Source organism: Cyanistes caeruleus, chromosome 4 (assembly GCF_971803275.1).
Source record: "Cyanistes caeruleus chromosome 4, bCyaCae1.hap1.1, whole genome shotgun sequence".
Classification (NCBI taxonomy): domain Eukaryota; kingdom Metazoa; phylum Chordata; class Aves; order Passeriformes; family Paridae; genus Cyanistes; species Cyanistes caeruleus.
Genome location: NC_141704.1, coordinates 5,561,664 through 5,587,776, shown reverse-complemented (window position 1 = coordinate 5,587,776; position 26,113 = coordinate 5,561,664). Strand labels below are relative to the sequence as shown.

Sequence of the window (26,113 nt, the reverse complement as noted above, 5' to 3'; positions counted from 1 at the left end):
ACAAAACAGCAACTAAGTGTAAGAATGGTATTTATTCTGAATACTACAGTAAAAGCTACAGGATCCAGCCTAAAGTGCAACAAGAATTAAATGCAGTTGAGAAAACAGAGATAGTTCAGCAATCATAAGATCCAGTCCTGCCAGTACTCAGCAATTTCCTCTTAAATACAGGACAAGCTCAGCCTTCCTGTTGATTTCAGTAGATGTTGTAGCATTTAATACTTGGCAGAACTACATTCAGAAAGACTGAGAAAAACACATCATCTTATAAGTTTTGTGACCTTAAACACAAAGCAAATGCAAACCACATCTCATTTGCTAAAAAAATAAAATTATAATGTGCTAGTACCAGAAAAAGACTAGAAAAGAGACCTTGGAAATCAGGGCACTTGCAAGTCCAGAATGTAATGTGTATAATACAGATCTGATTGTATCTGGCAGGCTTTTATTCATAGGAGGTGATCCACAGCCTCAAACTCATTCCTGACAAAAGCAACGCCTGGTGTTTCCTCTCAAAGTTTGTCAGCTTCTTGCAATTAGCTACTACAATGGCATGACAAGGTATGGAGTGGAATATCCCTTCCCCCCTTCTCCAGAGGAAAAATGCAAGGAACAGCAAGAACTTTATCCAGCATCGGACAATAATAAATCCTGGATACACTGACCCCACTTGATGCAAGAGGAAAAATATTTATTTATTTTTAAAAAAAGTTTCAGTGCTGCTCTTCCCTACCTAGTAAACAGCTGAACAGGCAGGATGATACCCAAGACCATCTCCTCCACCCCCATCTCCACCCCCCTGTCGTATCAGTGTTTCAGGCAACGTTCAGAGGGAAAAAAAAATCATAAACACAAACCCCCCAACTCAAGTATCTGTTCTGATAGGAGCATGGAACAGTAACCAAAAAACAATCAAGTCCTCATTGTCATAGTGCGACAATCACAGCATCTCTTCTGTTGAGCAAATAGTCAATTCATAGAGAGAAAAGCATCATGAGGACAGACAAGAAAGCTGTTATTACCCATTTTAAGTAATAGGAGAAGGTCACATATCAAGCCGTTACACCTTTTCATTACATCCTAACCCTCCACAGCAGGGGAACCACACTTATGACTGCGTTAGATATACAAAAGCTTTCAGCTCCAAAAAAGGAAAAGAAAAGATGAGGAAAAGAAAAAAAAAATAAATTAAATTCATCTTACCAGCACGTTACAGCACCAACTTGCTTGAAGGAACGTTGCCTTTACAGGTTTCTCTTTTAATTATCCGGGAAGCAGAAGGGGGAAAAAAAGAAGACGACGAAGCAGGGTTGTTAAATTAGTGTGTGCTCGAATCTTTTCAGTTTGTTGCAGAGTAGAAAAATACCAAAAAAAAAAAAAAAAAAAAAAAGAGAGAAAAAAAAGGGAAAGGGCACTCAAAGAAAGAAAAAAAGCAAAAGAAAGCTCAGTAATTTAAATTTGCTGTCAGTTCAGGCAGCATCGCTCTGTCCCGCCCCTCTTCCCACTGGGTTCTACTACCTGCAGGGCTGCAACTGACAGCTACTGTGCAAACAAAAAAAAAGGCAAAAAGCATGCTGGGACCATGCTGTCTGCTGTCTGAGTCTCTCTCCACTTCTGATGACTGAAAATCATTAGTGAAAAGGTTCTGTTGTTGTTTGCTGAGATTTTTAAGTTAGGTTCTTTGCATGAAATTTAATTTATTTTTAATTGATGCGGTGCGGCACGTGACGGAAACTGATGGTTGTGTTTCTCAGCTCTTCTCAGAATGGAAAGTAACCTGAACAGATTGATTTTAATAGTATGGTATATGAAGAACATACACAGACATTTACTATGTTGTATTTTGCAGGGATGCAATCCTCCCTGTAACACCTTGCACAAAAATTCTTATTTGAATGGAAAGTCAGGAAAATATTTCAACAGAAAGCAGTTAAAACTCTGGCTCTCAAAAAAGTTCCCAGCATTGTTTTTGCTCTGCTTTTAAGTTTTCCTTCTAAACTTTTTCAAATCATTTTTGAAAACAAAAAGTATGAGAAGTCAGAGGCATAATGAGCAACCAGCACAACACTTGTGTGAAAAGGACAAACTAATAACCCCAGTACATAAAAAGCTGTCTTTTACCACATGTTTGAAACCATTTTTTGACAGTCTGTGCTCCTGACTACTAGCAGACTGCATGTGAGTGTGAACTATTTGATGAAAACTAACAAGAAAAACAAATACAAAATCAATAAATGCCATTTTTAATAGCTATTTAATTGTTATTGACAGGCTTGCAGTAAAACAGTCCTCTCAAAACAAAGATAAGCATAATATACAACCTCTAATATAAACTTATTCACCAAAATATGGTTCCCACCTAATTATAAAATAAAATTAAAAGAACAAAATTATGGTTTTCCTTAATACTTTAGTAATAATTGCTTGGATCATGCCACAGTAAATATGCAACATTTATATTCCGTTATTGCTCTACTTATGTGTGTAACCATAAAATAAAAAAGCTGAAATGTTTAAACTTAATTGAATTAATCTCAGTTTTCACTCAAAGTTTGCACTGGAAGAGATGCATGCTGAACATGCCTGCCATAGACAATTGGCTCCTAAACTGATTTTTAAGAACCCAGCAGAAACACCTCCCTGCAGCCTTTACTAGTCAAAGCAGATCCCATGAAGTGATTCCTATGACCAGGGCTCAAGGTGTAGGGTTTGCCCTGCAGCCTTCTAAGGCATCCAGCCACAATGAACAGGTGCCACAGTCAAATTTAAAGTTGTTTTTCTTCTCTTTTAAAGCCTCCAGAGCCCTTCAACAGGGGATGACCTGAAGCCATTTCCACTGTTGGCAGAAATCTCCTGCCATTCCAGACATGAGGAATAAACTGTCATGGCCAAGAACCATCTATTTGCAAAGTTCACCAAGATCTCATAGCAGACTTGGGTTGCCTGCAAAAACTTTTGCCATCCCCTGTGGATTCAGGATCAGCACAGAAGAAAAAACACAGAGAGTTATCTTCAAAGTTTAAATAAAAATACATAAGGACAGTGAATGCAATTCAGAAGAGGGGCATGAGTAGATTCCCCAAGTAGTAAGAGCAAATATGCAGCTTTTTTCCACTATAATTTGATCTCCTTTACACTTCTGTGGCTTTAAAGACTTGTTTCTGTGCTTGTAAACTATGTTAGTACAAGTTTTCATCCAAGTTCGGTGTGTCCTACCTCCCTTTGTTTCAACCACAAAACATTCCTACTTTTTGTTCCTTGTTAAGAAATAAAAATGTCAGAAGGCTAAAAAACCAAGTGTTCTTGATGGTTTGACAGCATTTAATCCTTATTTTGGTATCTTCATGCACATGTACACACACACATGATCAATTTCAAAATTCCATTAAATCCAAGTAATGTATTATCCTTCTATATCCCTGAAAAAGTCAAGGGAGGACTGTTTTTAATGCACTTGGCATTTTAAGCAAGGCACTCAGACCTTCAAAAGAGAAATAATTGAACTTCGCCTTTAAAGGAATACAGTTGTGCACTAAATAACAAAAACCAAAAAAAGAGATTGATTTAGCAAGGAGATGCCTTCAAGGCAGAAATTTGACTAATTGGTTGAGAAAACTCACAAAAGCTCACAAATTCAAACATTTATAGAAACACCTCGTTTATGATACTAAGGTGAAATAAAAATAGTGGTAAAATAAGCCATTAATATCAATCTTTTCTCCTGTACTGTAGGACATGAGAAAACACAGGAACAAATGCTGAAATGTTTAGAAGTTGGAGGAAGTTTCATTCATTTTAGGGTTTTAGTAAGGCTGTATGTAAAAATTAACCATTCAGTGTCTCTGTTAATATCTAATTTTGAAAAAGGGTCATAGGCTTTGGACTGTAGAAATAAATTAGGTATTATGCAAAAATCCAGGCACCCAGAGGGCACAGTTCTTAGAACCTGAATAGTTTGTGTTGGAATGAGAAAGATAATTATTTTTTTTATTTGTGGTTCCATAGTGAGTTTTTAACGAATCAGTCATGTTAGAGAAACAGTAATTAACAGAGGTTTCCTGCTATATAATGCAATGGAAAGTATCTAATTAACCTTTGTATCCTCTACAAAATGCCTTCAAATGAAGAATTTTCTGGTGTTGTTTTAGTAAGGAACATTTTTGCCTTTAATTTCAGTGGAGTTATTGATGGTTTGTTTTTTTTGTTTTGTTTGTTGTTGTTTGTTTTTTTGGTTTTTTTCCCCACAAGTTTTGATCATCAAAGATTAGCTCCTAAAAACACAGAAACCATTTTGTAAATTTCAACTATTTAAAAAACCCAACATCCAAAACCAAACAATTCAGCAAACCTTTGAACTCCTTTTTCCACTGTGGCTAAAAGGACTTTGCTATACTGTGATGGGAAAAGACCAAAAAGATCCTTTTCCTCCTCTAGTAAAACCTTTCCTTGTAGTCAGATCCATACAAGTGGCCTCACTTAAATAAATAAACCCTGTGCCTTCCTGCTCACTCAGCTCTACTGAAACCCTTCACCTCTGTAAAGGGAATTTTGCAAAGGTGTGAATTATATGGCTGAGAGAGATAAATGTAATTTTGTGTAAATTCCATTGTTAGAGGGAGACTTGGGAATAAACACGGACCATACAGCCAGCTATGACTTTCAGCTTGGGGTAGTTGCACATCTTAAGATTTACAACATGTATTAATTAAGTCAAAGTAATTCCCAGCCTCCACTGACTTCACGTACCGTATTTCTTTGTGTACAGGCTTAGCCCTCTTTTACACTTTGCTTTCTCCTACAGCTTTGAATTGAGGGTGATTTTCTCATACATTTAATTGCTTTCCTCTGCAGCTCGCAAGGAAAAGGTAGTGGAAGGTGGCTTCTAAACAAAGATATACTGTAATTAAAAGCTCTTTTAAAGAGAGCTTTTCTGTACAGCACCTGCTGTTAATGGAGTACTTTGTGTACAATTCTGTGGGGTCTTTGAATGCAGTGCATTATTTCAGAAGCAGTGTGTTGTTGGAGGATTTCTACATATGATGTGGTGACCTATATATGTTAATCACTGATTCTGGGGAAAGAAAAAAAAGGAGACTTCTCCCTTCCCCAGACAAATCCAGCCCATATAAATGGTTTGGTAAAGTAGAAACTACGTTTTTAAACTTCTGATTGCTTTGTGGATCACTATCACTCAATTTTATTTTTTTTTCCCAGCTGAAAATAAAGCTGGCTACAATGTCCATTACAAGATCATGATTTTCTAGCACGTAGTTTTGCTTACCAAAATTTCTTATTCAGGAAGAAAAGATTCTGCAGTTTATGTGATTTAATAAATGACAGTTACACATCTTAGTCCTTCCCTGTTGCCTTGCCTTGGGTTGAATCCATTTTTCATACCTGGGTTTCTGTCCCCTCGGTACATCCTGCTGTCTTGCAATCAATGGCGGCTGATTTAAAAAATAAATCTCTATGGAGTTTAATGCTTTGATAAATTAATCCATCCTTGTGTGTTAGCCTTCAAAATGTTCATTTCTTTAGAACAGTTTGTGGTGTGAAAGTAAAGCCCTAAGACAAGAAAGACAGACAGATGCAGTGTATAAATTCCTGCTCTTTTCACAGAAGAAATAATGTGGAAAATAAGGGTGCCAACTTATTTATAATGTGTTTTGGGGTTTACTTTGATGTTTGGTTTCATTCAATGGGTGGTAACTGATGATTCAATGGAAATAATAGCTAAGCAGAGAAAGAAAATTGCTCAGCAATTTTATAATGTTGCAATAACAGCCTTGGCTGCAAGGTGAAAGGGGATGTTTTCCACGGTGGTGTAAATAGGAAAAGGAGAAGAGATAACCACACTCTCATTACCAACATTAAGTTCAGGTGTTCATAACTGACTCCTGTATTTTCTTTGCAGCCTCTGAGCAGAAAGGGACTCATTAAAGGGCTCAGGAGTTATTTGGATATTTCTCATTGTTATAGAATGGGTAACAAATAAAGGAAAAGGCATATGCTAGGGCCATATTGAGGTGGTCAACACCAAAACTTTACAGGAACTGCTTGTCTTGTTTTAGGAAGTGCCACAATTAATCAGACAGCAATGGGCCCTAAACACTTTAACAGACGTCACCATAAATGCATATTTTAATTTTTCTTCTGATATGTATCTCCATATACCTCCAGCATGTTCTCCCCAGAACAGCTTCCAGACTCATTCAACTGTATTTCCACAATACACACTGATTAATAATTCATTCTTGCACCAGCACTGACCTGTTGTTATTTACTGAGACTGCATAAAATAGCTCCCATTGTTCAGAGTCCAATGCCTTCTGATGCCAATCTATCTATAGCTCCTCCAACCGAAGGAACTTGTCACTTCAGGCACTACATGTTGCCCAAATACACTTTTCTCCAAGGTTTAACCAACCTGCTAACAAAGCAGTTGAACCTGCTTTAACCACACCTTCGCTAGGCTGTAATCTCGGGGTCTCTAACCCTTTAAGATTATGAAGTTTATTCCCTGGCAAGCATCACTCCATCCTCTCAGCCGCTAAATTAATGTCCAAGAATGTGATCACTTTGATGGGACCAGCTGTTTCTTCTGCTGCCAAAACACTCCAAATGCTTTGGCAGCTTCCCTAAATGTGCTCAGCAAATCCTGACATGTAGGAGTGTCTGCTCCACCGAAAGACACCCGCGTGTGCGGCGCTGACCCTCACGTCTGACTTGTGTGTCTGCACCTTATTGAAAGGATCTGGGAGCAATCCAAGAGGAATTCAGGAAGAGCTCCTGAATGAACACCTTTTAGCTTTTGAGCTTAAAACTTAAGAGGTGAGAAATATGCAAGTATGCAGACAAAGACAAGATTTGGTATTTGTTGAGCTGCCTGTAAAATCTTCTTTATCTTTTGCAATCTTTACAAGAGGATCAAGGAATATCAGACCAGTCAAAGAGGTATTATTTGCAGGGCTAGGAACAGTGCTTGTCAAAGCTTCATGATGTTTCCTTTTATATAGCCCTGTTTTCAGCTGCTTATGACTTTTTATAACACTGCTTTCCAGGATTAAATTTTTCTCTGCTTTAGGTCTTCCTCTGATTGCTGGAAATCTTTGGTCATATCAGCCCAGTTTTAGTGCAGAACCAGAATCTCAGAATCCTGAGATGACTGTTGTATTTTCTTTCAGGAGGTCTTAAATATTGTGTTTCTGACAAGAAATTGAAATTTGTCCATGGGGTGACAATTATGTCAGGGACAACAAAAAAAGTACATCCATAAAGCTATATAAAAGAGGGCTCTTCTGAAGAAGGTAGCAACAGGATGGACAAGCTATATCCCACATGGTTTAGGTGATGGTACAACATGACTGGAATTACTGGATGTCCCCTAATTTGGGGACTTCAAGAAAGAAGGTTTAGGCCCAGAGAAACTGTGGGTGGCCCACCCCTGAAAGTGCTCAAGGCCAGGTTGGGCAGGGCTTTGAGAAACCTGCTGGAGTGGAAGGTATCTCTGCCTGTTGCAGGGGGTTGGAATTGGATGATCTTTAAGGTCACCTCCAATCCAAACTGTTCTATTATTCTGATATGGATTTTTGCAATGCCCCTTGGTCTCAAGACTGACACCCATATGATTCACCACCACAGATATGGCCATGAGCTCTTAAACCCTTCTTAGAAAGGATCTGAAACTAAAAAAGAAGCAAGGATGGAATGGAGACAATATATTAGGAGAGCAAATCTGGAAGTGTATTCAGGGCAGAAGGAGACAGGAGGAAAAAAATCCTGGGAAAAGAGAACTAAAACTGATGCTTCTGCAGAGGAGAATAGGTTGGCTATGTAGGACTTCTTGCCTGGAAGTAAGGCATGAGCAGTCAGTCAGAGGGATTGGTTCAGACATGGATCTGCACTGTCAGAAAGGTTGGATGGATAAAGAGAAGTTGTGCAATGAAGGACACGTGATTATGTAGCACTGGACTCCACAGTTTCAGAGGAAGGAATGAATCACTACAGAGATCTTAACTATAGTTTCTCCTAACTTTTTGAAGCACTCAGTTTCTATAAGCAGCTATGTTCTTGGACAGCATTTTTCTTTGCTAGGAACTTTATAGATTCCTAATGTTGTCACTTGTTCGAGGTCCTTGGTGTTATTGAAAAGACAAGTTAATTATAATAGAAGAAAACATAATAATCAGCCAAATCCCATTAAACTCAACTAGTTTCTGCGCCTGCTACTTACTTGGTCCTCTGTGTCTCTTCTGACAGCAAAGCTTTGCCTTGAAGGGCAAGAACATTCCATCTGTTGAGCTCCGAGGGTGTAAATGCTCTTAAAAAGGAAAATATTTGTCTCTTTGGTGTATATGAGAGGCTGGAAGACCCAGCATTGCCTGTGCTGGAAATGGATAATCTCCATCTCCCTCATGGCTAACTGTGCACAAATTGTGTCATCTCATACACAAAGGGCAGATCCGATTGGGGCATATGTTATCATATAGCTGCAGTCACACAGAGGCCCTCAACATGAATACCATTAAAATGTGAAATGCTCATAGATTATTTTAGGCTTCACAGAGAGCCATAACAGCTACTGCAATAAATTAGAGCAGTTGCCAGGCACTTGTGTATCAGTGCACCCTAGCTGTCACTTCACAGGCTGCAGTGTGTCTCTGCTGTGCTTCCCGGGCCGGAGCTCACGCGTGGGGCTCCCTGCAGGAATTGTCTTCCAGAGGTGCTCCTGTGGTCTCCTGCTCAGGGCTCAGGAGACACACAGGGGGGGAAAAATATGTGCCAAACCCCAAGTTTGGGTTTGCCTGTCTGAACAACTTGTATTTTTAAACCTCACAAGGTTCCAGCCTAGCTCCCATCCCGGATGCCTTCACTGCCTGACGAGGCAGAGGCAGAATGGGATTTTCCTGATGGCAAGGGTGAGAACCAGTGATCAGTTTGCCTCATGCCTGTACCATCAGAAATTCCTGCCCCTTTTATGCAACTTTAAATGACCATTTGCCATGAAACAGAAAGAACAAAGACTTTCAGCACCGACATTTCCAGGTGCAACTGACCTATAGTTCATTTTTTGTTACCTGTGCAAGATTAGGGATTTTTGTGCTGCATTTAACATAAGTAATGAAGCACATGGACTTGGGTTTTAACCCAGCCTGCTTTGGTTTTAAAAGCTTCAAGTGATTTTTGTTTTCACTGTATTTGTTTCAATTAAATTGTTGAGATTAGATAATTCAATTAGTTATTAAGCACTGAGGATAGATTTTTTTTTTTAAGATTTGGCTTCACAAATGAAAGTCAGTAATCATTCTTAAGTATTGTACATAAAATAGGAAACCCTCACTGAAATGGCAGAACCTGGATTTGTCAGAGGGGGAAAAAAGAATGTGCATAAATTAGATGTAAATTTTGATCAATCTGAAAATTTTTATTTTCTGTTAAAGTCTTCTGAATTGTGAAATATTTAATAAAAAAGTATCAATTCAGAATTAAAATTATTTGGAAACAAATGCAACTTGTTCAACTAAACAAAATAATATATAAATTTAAAATGCAACATCAGTATGTATATAATATTTCATTATATAAAATCTGTTTTGGATACAGAAGATTTCACACATTGACAGCAATTTTTGTAAATGTATTATATCCATGTTGTCAACATGTAAGGAAAGTCTTAAAGATATTAAATAACTTTTCTATAGAGGCAAAGAAAGTCAGGGACAGGAAAAAGGATCAATCTCTGAACACATTTCCTTGGAATGCATTACTACTGTTTTACTTCCAAAGCTGTACAGGTGGAGCTATAAGTAACAAAGTCATCAGCCTGGGCTGATCTCCTGTCATATGCAGTGATCACCAATATTAATTAGAGTAATGTGATTTGACCAAAAACTCCCTATCTGAATGAAAACATTGGAGGGATCCCCTTAAGGACACTGGATGGATTTTAAACAAAACTTTCCTATAAATCATGTTTTATCTAATGGGAAAGCTCAAGTCAGTGGGAAATAGCACAAGAGACAAGTGAGGAAGATTTGGTGTACTATGTAGTTTTCTTTCCAATTTTACCAAAGTTTATTACTGCACAGCTCTAAAATTGCCTGCTCTTTCCTTCAAATGCCTGAAGTGCTAAAGATAATGTTTTCTCTACATGTGGCTGCTACACTGACTACTAGATCTCGATTCTGATCTCTCTAAATTCATCTTATTCTCTTTGGACAACTACAATGGAAGTATTAGTAAAAGAGGAAAATATTTGTTTCTGGAGGGACGTGCCCACTTTCACATCACTTATTCAAGCTCTCTTTTAAAGTACCTATTCAACAATTTCTTTATTGTGTCCTTAGAAAACAATTATCCCAGAAGGGCAGGAAAAAAAGTTTTCTCTCCTTGTACTTTGCCCTCTGGTACTGAGTTGCTTTCATTTAGAGATGCTCTGCCAGATATTGCCACGCACAGAACTCCAGCGTTTCATCTTGTTTTATGACACTCATGAATTTTGCCTAAGTCTTTAACTCAACAATATTTTTTTTCTTTCTGCTTCACACTGCAAATTTATCTCTAACTTAAAAGTTTTCTCTCACCTCAGATCTCTTTCAATAACTCTGCATTTCAGGCTCTTTTTGCCTTCCTCCCTTTGCTACTCAACATTAATTATTTTTTCTCTGGTGGGATTAGTTTGCAATTTTCTAGGCTAAACACAATTTTGCTTTAAGCCCAGATTCCTAACCTATTCAGGTCCTATTGCATTATTTCACTGGGGTTGATAACCTTTACTGATTCTAGTACCATCTGCAACTTTCATTAGTATTCTGTTAGCTCTTTTCCCCTGGACCAAAATGAAGACATTGAGGCCTGACCTGACTCCTGCAGTATCTGCTAGATACCTCCCAGCAACTTTCAACTTTGTTTTTCACTACCCATCATTTAGAACCCTGTAGACAGATTCCAATGTAAGTGACAAGATGAGTGGGTGGAGAAACAGCCAAGGCCTTGACTCCGTGTAAGCCCTGCCTAGCATTAACAAAAACATCCCTGAATTATCAACACCATTTCCAGCACAAATCCAAGTCATATCCCCATATTAGCTGCTGTGAAAAAAACTAATTGTACCTCAGCCAAACTCAGCACAGTTCTTATCAAATTCCTCTGAAATGTCATACACTCCTACAGTACAGTATCTGTAAATATTGTTTTAGTATATAACAATAGTTGAAGGCTCATTTGCTTTTTGCTGTTGTAGAATGAGGTCTGGGAGTACCTGGAGCTCCATCTTTGCAGGAACTTCAGTTAGAAGGGGGTTGCTGAACGCTTCTTGAGGCCTTCCTGCAGGAGGCAGGGTCAGAAATTGCCAGTGGTCCATGTTCTATTGCCCTTTGGCTGGACATGCAAAGTCTCGATTGCCCTGAGAAGGAGTGAGGCATGTAGGGAGCAGCTGAGCTATGGTGCAGTGTAATGTGAAGTCCTCAAAGGAATCCCCAACATTTCCATAAGTCTTTCCAGTGGTCCTGTGCTCCTGTGCATCTGTGCATTCCCCAAAATTACTGGGGCACCCAGCTCTTCCGTTTTAGGAAGTTTATAGATGCTCAGACACAAGGACCAAGAGTATACACACATTACCCTTACACCAGGGACAAATCCCAGGCAAGGTGGGTTACCTACAGCTCTAGATCAGACCAGCATGTTCTGGAAGCTTGCTGCTGCTGAAGGTTACCTTCCAGCTTTCCAGAAATCTCTTGCTTCTCAGCACACCCTTGTGTTGTGCTTTCAGGACACTGCAGCAAGACAGAATGGCTCAGGGATGCTTTCAGTCCATGCGTCCCACATAGAAAACAACTTTGGAAATGGTACAAGCCATTGTATTGGCTTGGCCTGGAATGTTCAGATTTCTGTCACCAAGAAGATTAAAGATGAGCCTCAGTCTTTACCACAGCTTAGTCTGGCTTAAATTTTTTAGACACTTAAGTCAGTGTGAAACAAGAAGCATCTCTCTCAAAACAGAGCTTTGATCTGAAAGGTTGTTTTGGTGCTGTAGCTGGAGAAAAGGAGGGCTAATAGCCCATGGGATCAGACTCCTGCTGAGAACTCCTCTTCATGCTTCCCATAATGCTATACCAGCTGGACCATGCTGCTGACTCCCTCAAGAACAGTCCCTTTAGTGGAAGGGAGATAATAAATGCTAAATCCACTGTCTAATGGATGTTATCTCACTGATCCCTGTGCAGGAATACAAGTTTAGAGTCACTGTAGCATCAACTTCAGCCTTGTTATTTTTAAAAAGTCAGAGTGCAGGTGGCTCTTGCAGAGATGGAGAAAGCAGTTAATCTACTTAGAAACTTCCCTGTGCTACTGGCTGCCTGGCTAATAGTCAGGATTACATTTTAATGTCACATTGGGATGTGTATCTGGTGGCTGTACAGACTAAAGAAGTAATCTCTACATGGCTGTAGATGTTTCAATTGGAGGAGCTTCGTCTCCTGTCTCATTCAGGGACACCACCAATCCATGGCTTGACTTGATGGATCTGTGAGGCAGCTGGAGAAGTTCAGTGCCCTGGTACCCCAAATGTGGTCTCTGTGTTTCAGAGCCATTGTGGATAACTGAGGAAACTTTGCAGCTAGGAGAGCCTTGGGAGGCTTCTAGGTGACTCAATGGCATAAGAGTGGAGTTGCTGTTCTCTGAGTGCTGAGGAAAGACCAAGTTCACTGTTCACAGCCTCTGTGAGTGTGGGGAGCAATGGTGCTCCTCCTAGAAAATGGAAATATTTTCCTATATGTGTCAGAAATACAGGATACACAATGAAGCACGTCCTTTCTCCTGATCAGAACTGAATCATATCCTAAATCCCACCTCTCCCCTTTCAAAGGAGAAAGTCAGAAGGAATTTCCCTACTCATACTATGAATTTCATAGTGGGCACTCTTGCTGTTGCCCTGGCTACAAGTGAATTCCAAGTCAAAGGCTTTTAGGGTATGCCTGTCTTGGGTTGACCCCTTTAGTGACTGTCATCCAAAATGAAGCCAAAGCAAGCCTTACACTAATAACTTTGTACCAAGGGGGAAACCCAAACAAACCCAATGTTGAAAAAAATGTTAACTAACTGATCTCCCAGAAAAATATAGAATTGCTACCTATACTACCAGTAGTTTTACAAATATTAATTAGAAAAAAGTGGTGATGTCCACAAGCAAAATTTCCTTAAATAATGAGTGGTTTGTTTAAAATAGAACTTATTAAAAGGTGGCCTGAAAAATCTGTCATATACCTGTTAACCTATTTGTTAATTTACCTATTTTCTAAATTAAATTAAAATTGGTTTCACAATTTCCACTTTTAAACTACTCACTTTAAACACTCACTTTGACTTATTTCTGCATGTATAACTAAGTCTCTTCTGAATACTCAAGGATACTGAGAACAAATGAGACATATTTTAGCAACAGGTTCTTCACCAGCAAAAAAAGCAATACAAGAATCTGCAGAATTTGTGGTAAGAGTAGCTTGGTTGGTGCAGGACCAGAGGAGGGAGACAATAATCATCTGCCTGGACCATCTCTCCCAAGAGGAAAAGCTGAAAAAGCTGGGGTTGCTCAGCCTGGAGAAAAGAAAATTACATAAGATTTTGTTGCAGCCTTTCAGCACTTCAAGGGGCCTTCTAAGAGAGATGGTGACAAATCTTTTAGCAAGGTCTGTAGTGAAAGAACAAGGGATAATGGCATTAAACTAAAAGAAGGTAGATTCAGACTAGACATGAGGAGGAAATTGTTTACAATGAGGGTGATAACACACAGGCACAGGTCTGTGAGAAACTGTGGCTGCCCCATCCCTGGAAGTGTCCAAGGCCAGGCTGGACAGGGCTCTGAGCAACCTGGGATAGTGGGAGATGTCCCTTTAATGGTCCCTTCCAACCCCAGTTATTCTGTGAGTCTATGATAATATAGTCCATTACCTTACAGTAATGTGGGAGTTTTCTTTCATAAATAATCAATTTGATCAGTTGCCAAAAATGCACTGTTTTAAGAAACTCTTCTAGTTCTTTTTTCAGGAATCTATCCCTAAACATGTCAAAGCTAAATTTATCACCATTGTAACCCAGTGTGACTGGAAGAATTACACTGAAGGGTGATCAGGGTCCTGTGCACTTAACAGCATTTCAAGAAACTACATGTTGGAGAGGCAGCCCTGGGGTTCTTTTCATGTCAGTCTTTTTTATTTTTTTAAATTCTCTCTCTTCTTTACATTGTGGAAATGATGAGGAAATTGCTTCTGTGCTATTATGCAAAACCTTATTTGTCAATCTCTTCAAAAAAGCAGGAAATATTTAAGAAAGCTGGGGAGGAAGTTCATACCAGCTTTAGCTAATCTGCAGAAAATCCGGCCTACATGACTCCCGTGTCACTGCTGCTCCTTTCATCTATTCTTTATAAGGAATCTATTGAACTTTAATTAATATGAAAAATTCAGGTATTCATCTGATTTAAATGTGACTGACTTCATGCTGCTACTAAAAGTGGAACAAAGTCCAAGTGTGGTGAAAACAATGCTGAATATCTGGATTCAAGAGAGAATCTCAGAGCCCACAGAAAGTGTAATCTTACAGATCTGTAATGCTGTGTAACAGATAAGTAGAGGAATGCCAGAAAGTCATTTATATAGATCTTTGTGATAAGGATAAGAGAGTGACACATGAAATATCTATATTATCCTTAGCCTGGAAAGTTTTCTGAAAGCTAATCTCACTCTTTCTAGTCAGGTTGCAGCTTGTTGGAGGCCAGGATATGAATTAATGCTGTGTGAGTTTAAAATAGAGAAGAGACATTCCATGGAATACAATGAAATACCTCTATCCTCTTTTGAGGATGAGCAGCATGGGGACTCTTTAGGGTCTGAGATGTAGGAAGAATAAAATGCTGCTGCCCGCGTTTCAAAGTGCTGCAGAATCTATATTTTGATTTAACTGGTTTGCAAAGCAAACCCCAAAATTTGGAGTTAAATACATAAGCCATGTAACAATCAAACCGATCCACAGGAAAGTACTGAACAATAGAATGATCTCTTTAGAAATTAGATATTTTGATCAGGCCTGCAATCACATGCATGTGTGTCCACAAAGATTCTGCTTGAAAATCAGAACTGATAAATGCTGCCCTGTTTTGGTTTTTTTCCTCCAGATGGATAAGCACCTCAGATTTTATTCCCTCACCAATCTGCATAGATTTGAATTGTCATTTAAAAGTTATGTCTTTCAAAAATGTTCAACAAGAGAAAAACACACCCAAAACTGTCATGATGATGACATCTCCAAGTGAGATTTGATGTGAGACTGTGGGACTCAGGAGGCACAGCTCCCCCAGCTTACACACCCCATATCTGCCAGGACTGTCACCTCACATGAAGTCCTGGCTGTGAAGGAGACACAGTGGAATGATGTTAATTTGAAAACATCTACCCATAAGAGCCCCCCACCTCCAGGTTACAATGGAGAGAGAAACACATGCATCAAAAGGCAGAATTATTTGCTTGGATACCTGTTGGTTTCTTCCTATATTAAGTTCCACATATCTGTTTCTACAAGGCTAGCTGCTTTCATGGTTGGCTGGAGTCAGGGAGAAATGTGTGGAAAAGTAAGTCTAAAAGCAATAAATAAAGACTGGTGTTTAAAGTGAGTAACTGAAATCTACCTCTAAGCCATCCTTGAACTCCACAGGTGTGTATAATTTTGGTGGAAAGTGCTAAGATTAGATGAACTGAATCCTCAAAGTGTATTTACCTCTATTCTCTCTATTTCTCTCTCTTGACCTCTAGAGTGATTTATATGGTTTAGTGGTGGACTTGGCAGTGCTGGGTCAATGTTTGGACTTAATGACCTTAAAAATTTTATCCAACCTAAAAAATTCTATTATTCTAATTGGTCTTGTGATATTAGTGGTGGCTCCTGTAGCACTGTGATAGTTCCTTCTTCAGCTGCAGGACCTGTTTCCTTGAATTAGAGCAGAAAAAAAAGGAAAAAAAAGGTTTATTTCCTTGATCTTGCTAAATTCTTCAGTCATATTAGAAGTCAATAAAGTAGAATCTTCAGCCTATTTACAATACAAAGAGCTAATTCTTTATATAATTTTTGGGTCCAGAATTAATATTTTCTAGGCAAACAATATCACTTCACTGGGGTCTGAGCATGTTTTAAACAAAATACCTTTTAGTATCTGCAAAATGCTTTCCTAGAGATTTATGGATTGAAACAAGGCAAAAACCTTCTCCCAGATCCTCAGATTTCAGCAGGGAAGGAAAAGTTAACAATGCTCATGGAAATCTAATACTCAGCTTTAGTCCAGTATCATGCTAAAGCCAAGAGGGTTTTGGACTCAGCAATTCATCCTGTGATTGCCCACTTGGAGCAAAATATTATGAACCATTGGCCTTTCTTTTTGTAGCAAAATCAATGCCAAAGCTCCCTCATATTTGAACTTGAGCTGAATTTGACTAAGAATTCTAAAAAATCATCTCATGCTGAATTAAAAATATAATATATATATATATATATATATTATAATTCCAGCACCTTGATACAGGATGGAAAGTAGAATAATGGAAACCTTGGTGTGTTACTGAGCAGTTTCAGGAAAAGTTTTCTGCACAAAGGTCTTAAGTCTAAAAATTTGATAAGAAAATATCAGTGTCTCGGGTTTACCACACTTGATTAATCCCTGCTATTTTTTTCAAATATTATTTTTCATATTTCAAATAGTCTTGTCCATATTTTGAAATAATTCTCATTATTTTTCAGCATTTGTGCCTCAAATTCTGCAATTCCCATCCTAAAAGTTCTTTCTGTCTAAAACCTGACATAAAAAACATATGTTTGCACAGTGGCTGACATGTGGGAAACAGGTTTAGAAATTTTGACAGTTTTGTGTGTTTTTTTTTCCCCACAACAAAAAGGGAAATTTCAAGGTGGAGCTATTGAAAAATTAATTTGCAATACTTATCATATACATTCCCAAAACTGTGCAAAGCTATCATTTTGTTACTCTCAGAAAGGCATTAAAAAAACCCTTTAAAACTATTATTGGAATTAAATATGAAATTCAGTCATAAAATATTTGTTTCAAGTGTCCCACAAAAACTCTCAGCATTAAGAAAATCCAAATAAACACACAAACAATCATCAAAGTCTTAACTAAGATCTCCCCTCTTAGCTTTTCATTGTGGATGGAAAAATATCTATTCCAGTTGGAACAATTTTAAAAGCTGAAGTGCAGACACTTCTCTCTTACAGTGTCATGGAGAAAAAAAAAATCTTTTCTACAACAGTTTAAACACAGAATTATAAATTTTTTTACAACCAATGGAACTACATTGCATTTGACCAGACCAAAGAAAATCAGTGTTCTACTTGAAACTGAAACCAAGCAGGCAAAAATATCTTCTCACATAGGTGTTACTTTTAGTTGATTTTTGTTGAATGATGATTTTATTCATGCTGCTTTTATACAAGGAGGTGCAGGAGACTTCTTTCCAGATTTTCCTGCTGGAGCAAAAGGAACAGGCATTTTGAAGTTATATTAGTGTAAAGGGGAAGGCAGGATGTGCAACTGCTGTGGGCTGAAATTCTGGGGGAGGTGAAATGATTGTGGGTGTTATGACTGAAGGTGACAGTGGCAGAGATGATTCTTTGCAGCCTTGTAAATGATGAACTTCAGGATTATCAGGATGCTCTATGGAAAAGCTCTCCTGGATAAATGGCCTCTGGGTTGTCTGTGGTGTGTATCAGGTTTGGGTACAGAACAACTTGAAAGATAATCCAAAGGCATCCTGTGGATAATGTAAGGAGGCAGATCCAGTTCTTCAGTGCACCACTATGGTCCTCCTGAAAAACAGTGCAAAGTGAGACAAATGATCCTGTTAGCCCACTTCTAAAGATATAAAATTGCCCTTCTCTCTGTTTGGAAATTCAAGGAGCTGCTTAAAGAATCGCAGGTTATGTGTGACAGACCCTACAGTGCAGGGAGGGTGGTGGTTAACTGGCAAAAGCTGGATGCCTTCACATTGTGTAAGAGCCATAGGTGGGAAATAACTGCTAATCGAGGATTTTGAAAGTATTTGAGACAAAATTTCATTGCATCTGCATTGCATTGCAGCTAGGTATCTTATTTCCATGTCACATGTTGCGAGTCACACAGCACTCAATACAGTGCCTCCACTTTTATCAAGAATGTGGAAAACTGTGATTTTCTGGTGTCAGATAATTGTGCATATCAGTGTTACACTGAGGGGCTCTTGCCTAAAGTGATGCCCCACACTAAGCAAAGAGAGATCTCAGCATAAATTCACAAGATGGTTTGGAAGGTACAGCACTGCCTGCCAGGCCAGCAGGAGAGCAAGGAGCTCTGTTCCCCCACTCACAAGAATATTTTTTTCCCTGAGTGTGTAACAGAATGAGATATCCACCAAGTACAGCACAGGGCTGGCTGTTGTCTTGCCAAGACCTTTAGGATTGTTTCTCTTATTTGACAACTATGCCTACATACATTGTAAATGATGAATGCCCATGAACAATATGTTTTGTAAATTTATTTCATTCACCTCTTGTTACTGAAAGCATAGTAGGGCTTCAGCAAAAACAAAACATCTGTGGTCCTTGACAGAGAGACTTAAAGAGAAAGACAAAAGCTTTCAAGGCATGAAACATGTAAGAGAATTAATTGAAACAGGTGTTTGCAGCCAAATGGTACTGTTATACTTTAGCATTTCATGGATCAGTAGGAAATTTTACCTGACTACAGTTTTAGACATGCTTCAGAAGGCACAACCAGGGGCTTTAGTTGTAAGTCTTTGCTGGAATTTAGAAACCTGTTCATACTCTGATATTTGAGCTGGCAATAATGGAAAGAGTCAGACCACACTGTTTAGAAACAGAAATTACACAAAACCTTCTTGCATTTTATAATTGTGTTCAGTGCCATAGACTTTAGCTAATTTATCTCTGTAGTTATTCTGAATTTAGACTTCATCCATCTTGCTGCCTAAACAATGAGATATTTCATTGTATGTTCTAAAGGCACGCAGCAAGACCTGATTTTTGTAATTTATACCAACAGGTTTGAAAATGAAGTTTAATAGATTTGTGAATGGCATAATCTTGCAGGGTCACCTAAATCTGTAAGGGACTGTTTTCAGTGATGAACTTTTCTGTTCTCTTTCTATTTCTCCAAGGACAGTGTACAGGATACAGCTCCTGTTCGTTTGGCTTCCAGCGTCACTCAGTGTCTGAGCACTTGAACAATCAGAAGGGACACATTAAACAAGTTGCAAGCTAAATTGAGATATATAATGTAGATATTTAAAAAATAGCACAAGGCAAGCTATTTAAAAATGTTTAATGTTGTTGGTTACTGTGAGGTGTATCTTCCTTTTGTTTGTCTACCTTGATTTGCTTAGAGCAAATATTTATTATTTCAGATCTCTCCAGGGATGGAAAATTAAGAACAAGCAATCAAAAATGAATGGTCATTTTTAGTTTTCCCTGGAGCTCCAGGTGTCCATAGAAGTGTAGAAGAGACCTTAAAAATCCTCTAGTTCCACCACCCTTCCATAGGCAAGAACAACTTACACTAACCAGGTTGTTCAGAGTCCCACCCAACCTGGCCTTGAACATTTCCAGGCATGGGGCACCCACAAATTCTCTGGACAGCCTATGCCAGGGCATCACAACCCTTTGAGTAAAAGGTTTTCTCTTAATGTCCAATATAAACTTAAAACTTAAACTTATAAACTTAAACTTAAAACTGTTTTAACTTAAAACTATCGCCCCTTGTCCTATCAGTATCCGTCTTTGAAAAATTACAACTACTAAAAAGACACATCCAGTCCTGCAAACAGAACTATGTGTGACAAACTATTAATGACAACAAGAAGAAGAAAAAACCAAATATTCAACCTTAAAAACTGTCTTCAGAGCCAAGTCCCCCATCCTGGATGCCTTTGAACATAGATGAGCTCTGCAGCTTCCTCAGTTATTCCCCAGGCTGGGGTGAGGGACAGAGCTCAGGCACCAAGGGAGGTTCTCAAGCTTCAGAAGCTTGATCAGATCCCTCATTTCAGGTGGGGAGGAGCAGTGCTTGGAACTAGGCTTTAAAAGGTCAAGACAACAGCGAAGGTTAAGTCCAGTGTCTTTCTGACAACCTGAGAAGCACAAGCCTGTGTGAGCAGATAGGCCTTTGGCATTCCCTGGAAAGCTGGCTCCTTAGCCGATATAAATCTGCCCAGTTGTGCTGTGTCAGTGGGGTTATTTGTCAGCTGAGCATTGGTCCCATATGAGCAGCAAACTGCTTTGCTGGGCAGGAGGAAAAAAGAAGTTCACTGTCTGAATTGTGCTAAAAATCCAGATTTAACCCCTTCCCACCAAAACCCAGCGGCAGCTGGATCAGGCTGAGCAGTCTCCAGCAAGTACAATGCACACAGAGAGGCACTGGAAGGAGATTGGGATCCAAGCCACAGCCAGACTCCCACAGCTGTGCAAAACTTGAACAGGACCAGAAAGGAACTGCAAGCAGCTGTGAGGAGAGGCTGAAAGGCCCTCTGGAAGATGGACGGATGTGTCAGCAGGCAGGATCAGGTAACAGATGAGGTTTGCAAGGAGCTCTCCTGCAATGCTAATCAAGCCCACACACCCGGAGAGCTGAGTGGGGCAGGTCTTTGGAGTCAGCCCAAAAGGAGCCTGCTGTGTCAGAGACAGGTGCTGAACAAGGAGACTTTGTGTGGTTTGCCAACAGGCACGAGGAGAGGGCTTATCCTGGAATCACAGCACTCATTTGGAGGAGGGCAAAGTTCAAATTCAATCGCGGCACTTTCTGCATTTTAAATACGCCGACATGGATATTTGCTGTTTCAGCACCAATAATATAAGAATTATTTATAAGGCAACAGGATGGACAACGCTGAAATCCAGCTGAAAACATAAACTAGGTCAAGGGTTTTGACTTTCTCAGTGGTCATACTGATAAATAAGCCTTTATAAATAACTGAACCAGCAGCTGTCTTCCCAGTTATTAATTGGCACCCATACAGCTGATGGCCTTGCATAAGATCTTTTTTCAAAGAGAATGCAAAATTCAATTGAAAATGAACTTTTGGGTGCACTTAAGATGTCCTTTCATGGTATATAAGGTTTCTTTAATCCATTTGAGGAGCTGGCTAACTTTAAAATTGTTATTGAAGGAGGACTGACATATAATAATACAATGGTTCAATTCCAAAATTTGCTGATCCTGCCAAACCTTATACTTATTAGAGCTACAAAAGGAAAATTAGTCAGAAAATGCAAATTAATCTAAGGAAAGAAAACTCTACCTAGTTTGGCTCTGTAATTTTTTTAAACTAATTCAGGGAGGTGCTCCAGGATTGTAAGGAAATACTCAAATTGCCATTTTAGAAAATGCCAACTGTGTAATTAAATAATGTGCAATGTGTTCATCATACTTCTGCTCATGGAGACACCTAGAAAAAGCATGTGCTCCCTAAGTGCTGAGCAGAACAGACATACGTTATTTTCTAAGAAGACTCTCAAGCATTGACAGCAAACTTTTGTGGTGCTGAATGCACAATGTACATTACTGGCCCCATGAGATATGAAAGTTTTCCCCAGAATTGCACTCAGCTCCAGCTGGTCTTATTCTGCCCTGAATACTCCCATTCAAGGATTTCACAGTGACAGCAACAGAAAAAGTATTTTTGGAATGTGTCTTTTGTTATTTTAATAAAATACTAAGAAATACATTTGATTCTTCTAAGAGATTTTCACTTTATTGATCTTCACTGAGAAACAAATGAAATCTACAAAATTAGATAGTATAATTTTTTTTATTGGATACAACAAGATCATGCAATGGTTCTAGAGCCAAAGAAAACAAAACAAGATATCTCTGTTGTTTGCAAGGGAAGCTGGATCATGTTTTTATCAATTGCCATTTCTTGATGGTGCACTGTAACATAGATAAAGGTGGCCCAGTCCTGCAAAGTGCTTGTGGAACTGAATGTCAAGTGATTATATTTTTGGTAGGTGGTTTTCAAATATGAATTGCCTGCTATTTTTTTTGCCTGTGTGAATTGTGTTCAAGATTAAAGTAGAGAAGAACAAAGCCAAACCAAATCATCAAGAGACATTGGTAGTGGAGGTATAGGACATAAAAGTATATAAGCTTGAGATCTTCCAAGGACTATAACTACACAAATTTATAGATAGTAACTTCTGTGAAAATAAGGTATCTGTGAACATTTAAAAACATTTTTTTTAAATTTTTTTTTTCCTTCCCAAGGCTCTCAGTTTTGGAAATGCCCAACACAGGACACCTAGAAGTCAGAATTCAAAAATTTTCTTGCATCAGCTGAGAAGACACCTAGGAGCTGGGGACTGAGATGCTGAAAATAAGGTACAACCTGTCTCCCTTAAATGGGACTTCCCAAAGACTGTCCAGTCTCTCCTAGGAGATTTTTTGATGGACTGCTGAGCTCCATGCCAACACAAATTGTCACCTCTGCTCATAATCCTAATTATTTCCAAGGGGGAATGATTGGTTGTTGGTGAGATTAGGTCTTCCTCCTCAAATCCACCATGGATGAATTACATGCAAGAGAGAATTCCCATCCTGCACAGATGCCTCTATTTGAATTGACACTGAACTGCTTCCTCAGGCAGGAATTCCTGGAATTAAGGTGCAATATGTGCATGCACCATTGCATTCATCCACACAAATATGTGGTTACACCTTGCTTGACACCAACTTACATTTCCAAGCTTTATGATTACAAGCCTTGCTCAGGAATGAAGTTTTTTATGGTTATCCAGACTGCAGCATATGTTAACAAGGATATGAGGTAATAATTATAAAGCTTATTCTATCTTTATGTCTTTAGTTTCGAAGCAACAAAGAAATACCTGATTCAAAGTGCTGTATTTAAAGGATGCCTGTATTCCTTGTACCTATTCCTTGTGATTTCTTAATGCTAGAATTGTGGTAGTCAGGTTCATTAGTGTAGGAGTCAACCTAATTAGCGTGAAATTCTTCTCACACAATATTGGCCCTCTCAAAATTAGCATCTTCCTTAGCAAGTTTGTTGGTTACCCCCACTGCTGGTGGAGAGAGGCACCTCCAGGAGACAGTTCATACCTGTGATGGTGATGTGTTGCAAAGATAAATTCTCTGTGTTCTCAGAGCAGAATTAGAAGGTGTTAGAGGTGAGAGAATGTCTCTGCTTCCTCCAAGTAGGAGTCTCTGCACTATCTGACCTGTGATTTGCTTGGCATTATAAAAGCCAAAATAATCAAGTCTTTGCATCAAAGACCTTTTGAGTCAAAATCTCTGTGCTTATGAGTCATTAGAACCCTAGGTTCAATGGCAAGTGTGGTTTTATAGAGAATAAGTTATCACATTAACCAGATTTAGGGCCCTATTCCTAAAATTAGGTATCATGTTTTGAAAATGTTAGTTTTAGCCTCTAGTTTCCAGTTTAAGCACCTATTTAATACTTCACGTGACTAAGGCAAAGAAGCGCTGTGAGATTTAATTAATTTTTTGTAAGGATCTTTGAGATCTTCAGATAAGAGGTACTATACTATATAAGTGCCAAGTATTACTACATTACTGAAGAGACTTATCACAGAAAAGGTTAAGGTCAATTAACATTTTCTTGCCATTTATGCATATATTTTCAGATCACAAAAAGAAAGTGGTGTCACTTTAGTTAATTTCACTTGTATTCATTTTCAAATGAGTTATTTATAATTGATATAAGTTGAAGACTTAGAGATCATCAAAATGGCAATAAATTATACCCTCCTTATAAGCTTCTAACACCCTATGGTTTTAGACTGCTTTGTTTTAATTGAAATGTGAGTGTTGCAATTAGATATTATAATTAAAAAGTTTCAGGATCTAATTATGTATCTTTTAAAAAATGGCTCAAGCAAGCACCAAAAAACCCAACACAAAAGCTCTCCATGAGTCCTTGGAAAAGTCTGTATAGGCAATGCCTGTCTCAGGTTTTGATCTACAGTTTAATTGGAGCAGCAAAAAGGTTGGGGTTTTTGGTTTTTTGTTGGTTTTTTTTCACAAAAACTGTTGCTTTACTAGATATCTAAAAAAAGGGACATTTAATTGATGAACTTTAGAGAAATCTCTTCTGAAAATCACATTTAAATACTTTCTTAAGCACACAAATATTCTCATGTTTATTACTGCAATTTTAAAGGACTCACAATAAAATTTTTCAGAGAATGTCAAGACTCTCAAATCCTAAAAAAATTGTCAGGATTTAGGTAATTTTTATAGAAAAAAGCTGTGAGATTCAAGTTGAGAGACATATAGATCAAATTTACTACACTGTAAATCTCTTCCATTACACGTGGAATATTACAATTCTCTAATTAAAACTATTCCATCTTGCTATCATGTTGTAGTTAAAATCTTCCTTTACATTCTTGCCATTAAGGCTGCCTCAGTTAAAAAATAGAAAAAAAAGATAAAGCTTAGTCAAGAACATTTTTATAAATAATAAACACAGTTAATCACTGTGCCGCTTCTAGAGGGGTCATGTTATTGGATTATTCAATAAGCCAGGTGTTTTTCAAAAATACTTTTGAATCCTGAAAGTATTGAGCATAAATGTTTAAACAGATATATATTTGCTGTTCTCTAATTTAGTACTATACTATTCATTCGCTCCATTTGCAAAAATGTTTTGGGAAACTTTCATATGAATCAGGTGACTAGTCACATCTGGATTTTCCTTAAATCATTCTCTTTCTTCTTAAATTGTACTATAATCTCAGAGGGTGCAAATATTGGTTTTGTTACTGATTTTGTGAGAGCAGGTGCTAATATTTTGTTTCTATTTGATAAACTATTGAAGTAGTGATTTACTTATGGAACACACAGAATCACAGAATCACCACAGAATGGGTTGGAAGGGGCTCGCAAAGATCCCCAGGTCCTGCACAGGACACCCCAATAATCACACCCTGTGCCTGTGGGTGTTGCTAGAACACTTGGACTCTGTCAGGCTCAGTGCTGTGACCACTGCCCTGGGCAGCCTGGCCCAGTGTCCTGAGACCCTCTGTGTGAAAAAACCTTTTTCTAATATTCATCCTAAACCTCCTTTGGCACAACTTCTTCAAGCTATTCCCTTGGGTCCTCTCCCTGGTCACCACAGAGCAGGGATCAGTGCCCGGCCTTCCCTTTCCCCACACAAGGAAGCTGTAACTGCAATGAAGCCTCTCCTCGGTCTCCTCTTTTGCAGGCTGGACAGACCAAGTGCCCTCAGCCCCTCCTCCTGTGCTTTGTCCTCAAGGCTCTTCACCATCTTTGGTGCCCTCCTTTGGATGCTGGTTTAATAGCTTTATTTTAATGTGGTGGCCAGAACTGCACACAGGATTTGAGGTGAGGCCTCCACAGCACAGAGTAGGGTGGGGGAGTAGAGCTAAGGCTTAAGCAAGTGGGGTTTACCCATAAAGTAGACAAGCTAAAAGGCAAAAAAAAAATCCTTACACATCTTTAAAAAGCTGAGGTGAAATTTCAAATAAGAGATAAATCATGCAGAGAAGGAAAAGTCATTTAGTTCTGTAAAATGCTGAAGTTCCCATATCTTCATTAGCCTCACTGGAGAAAACAAGTTAAGTGGACCTTCAACTGAAAAAAACCTGGGTTTTATATGTTGGTACTTAATCAGCTCCAGAATAATTGATGTAATAAATAATGTTAAAATTACTTATATAATAATTCCTTAATGTTGCTTTGCTGACAGACATGCAGATGGAGGCAGGTAAAAACCTTCAGCACGTATACACTGCCCCTCTGTACATCAGGAAACATTTTCTTGTGCCTAAATTGATCCTGACTGCAATGTGTTTGACTACCACAGACATCTGTGCTTGACATGAAGACACCAGGAGACAGAGGAACCAACACTTCCACTGGTAATTTGTTTCACTGTTTAATCTCTTTCTCTGTTTACAGCAGGTTCCCACTTTGCACTTTGAATTTGGCTTGGTTCATCATTGCTCTGTTACAGCTCTCTCTGCTAGATGAAATAGACATTTAAAACCTCTGGTTTCCTGCTCC

The 26,113-nt window shown here is 38.6% G+C and overlaps 2 long non-coding RNA genes across 2 annotated transcripts in view; one reads left to right on the top strand and one right to left on the bottom strand.

Annotated features, from left to right (window-relative positions):
* LOC111923131 (uncharacterized) overlaps window positions 1-1,633 on the bottom strand; it is a 37,045-nt gene extending 35,412 nt beyond the window's left edge. Inside the window, exon 1 of the long non-coding RNA XR_002860938.2 lies at window positions 1,204-1,633. This is a non-coding gene — a long non-coding RNA (uncharacterized LOC111923131). The remainder of the gene's footprint in view (window positions 1-1,203) is intronic.
* Window positions 1,634-20,678: 19,045 nt separating this feature from the next.
* On the top strand, window positions 20,679-25,849 carry LOC147653400 (uncharacterized). The gene is made up of 4 exons (XR_015285865.1): window positions 20,679-22,052; window positions 22,313-22,426; window positions 25,293-25,432; window positions 25,797-25,849. It is a non-coding gene; the product is annotated as an uncharacterized LOC147653400 (long non-coding RNA).
* Window positions 25,850-26,113: the final 264 nt, after the last annotated feature.